Genomic DNA, 1,863 nt, shown 5'->3' on the forward strand with positions numbered 1-1,863 from the left:
ATTTTTACTACCTTTGATCGAACGGTGTTTTAAATGGAAGTGCTATGAAAGACCACATCGCAAGCACTCATTTAAAACCGCTGTTCTATTAATAGCAGTAAAAGTCTTGTGGTACGGTGGTTAGGAATATCCGTGTGTGAGGGGTCTCGATGTACCCAGGTTGTTTATTTTATAATGTATTTAAAAGATCTTATATTAACGTAAAAAGTAGGGGAGAGTAACCCAAGTTGGGACAGTATTCGAAGAAGGGACACGTTGATAAATTGGAAATTTAGCCTTGTAGCTCCATCTAAATACTGATTAGTCAACTTCGCAAAAGCATGCATGTTGCCTATGAAATTGAGTCCAATCCAATAATCGCCGCGTACAGTACAGGTGTTTTGGTGATTTGTGCAGTATTATTAAAATATTTCCCGAAAAACAAAAGCTGGAATAATATCGATAATGTAAGTTATGTTCCTCTTTCTCTCACAGCCTTTTAGAATAGACGTTAGCGAATACTTTCGCATAAATTTGTTCGAACATATCATGTGATGAACTTTGTAGGTTGTAACAGGCAATTTACGTTAATCGCAATAAAAGTAAATAAATAAATATCACATTGCATTTATTCCTTATTAATGGGGTATTACATTATATTTTCTCTTTGTAATTCATTTCAAATGCAGGTTATTTCACAGGAACCGTTGTGGGTCCTGTCACCTTAATTACAAGGTTGTGTATTGTGTATTACCTAAAATATATTCAAGGTCTAAATTTTTAGCCACCAAAACAATTATTATCGTTACCTTAATGCGTTCGTATCCAGGTCTAGTAAATAATATTTATTCATCCACAACTGTCGCCGGCCGTGAGATCCTAGGGAGAAATCGTATTAGATCCACCCAAGTGCATGCCTAGCTCCTAGAATAGAAATAAACATTCAATCATACTAATAACCTAAAATGTAAACAAGCAACTAATACTTAGTAGATTATCGATAGACTATACACAGGATAGACAAAGTTAGTTAAGAACATTAAGTCATTTGTTTGGTACTTACCATATTTTTGTAGATTCGTAGATGAACGATTGGCATTGTGTGGATTATTTCCTAAAGATGGGAATTTGTGTCGACATTTGACCATTTCGATTCTTTTCGTTCTTTGTCTTCCGGCTGAAACTCCACCTACCTACCTGCCGAATTCAGTGCTGATTCTGCGCGGTGCGTTGTTGCCCGATTATGCGCTGAATCTTTCATGTTACCACTTTTCTACATCAAGGTATTTCTAATAAATATACACCGGAATGATATATTTAGCTACTTATTTATGTTCAAGGAACTTAATCAATGTGTTATAAATCATATTAGATTTGATTTTAGGGTTAATAATTGTTTACTATAGTTTACTTAATTTTAATTGGTCAGACTCCAACCAATGGGTCAGGGATAGTTTTTTTTGATAGCTTAAACTCAGGAGGGGATCCGCGCAAATTTTACACTTTATTACTTCCGGTACCTGGCTGTGTGGATTGGGTGTGTCGTAGTGTTGGGAAAACTTTTGTGATTTTTGAAATCAGCTCTTGACGATATTTGTTTTCCAAACGCCTGATGTTGATTGTGGTCCGTCGCATGTTGAGTAATTTTTGTGGAACTAATCGCCAATCTTTCTTGTAAAGGATCTGTATCGTCACACCAAGCAGCCAAGAGCGTGGTCCCACCTCACGTTTTTCATTTATATAAGGCCGGATTCGCGTAATTTTGGGAAAGAAAAGTTCCTGTGCAGTTCAAATAAATTTAAGAACCCCTTTGGCCAAGGGGTTCTTATGTTGGGCTAGTCCGGCGAAGTAAACCTTATGAAAGATCTCTACTCCGGCGAAGTA

At 36.6% G+C, this 1,863-nt stretch overlaps 1 long non-coding RNA gene across 1 annotated transcript; it reads right to left on the bottom strand.

Moving 5' to 3' along the window:
• Positions 1–629: 629 nt before the first annotated feature.
• LOC108914373 lies at positions 630–1,863 on the bottom strand. The gene is made up of 3 exons (XR_001964675.2): positions 1,043–1,863; positions 789–903; positions 630–733 (listed from the first exon to the last, which is right to left on the bottom strand). It is a non-coding gene; the product is annotated as an uncharacterized LOC108914373 (long non-coding RNA).

This window comes from Anoplophora glabripennis, unplaced genomic scaffold, assembly GCF_000390285.2.
Source record: "Anoplophora glabripennis isolate ALB-LARVAE unplaced genomic scaffold, Agla_2.0 scaffold1373, whole genome shotgun sequence".
Taxonomy (NCBI): domain Eukaryota; kingdom Metazoa; phylum Arthropoda; class Insecta; order Coleoptera; family Cerambycidae; genus Anoplophora; species Anoplophora glabripennis.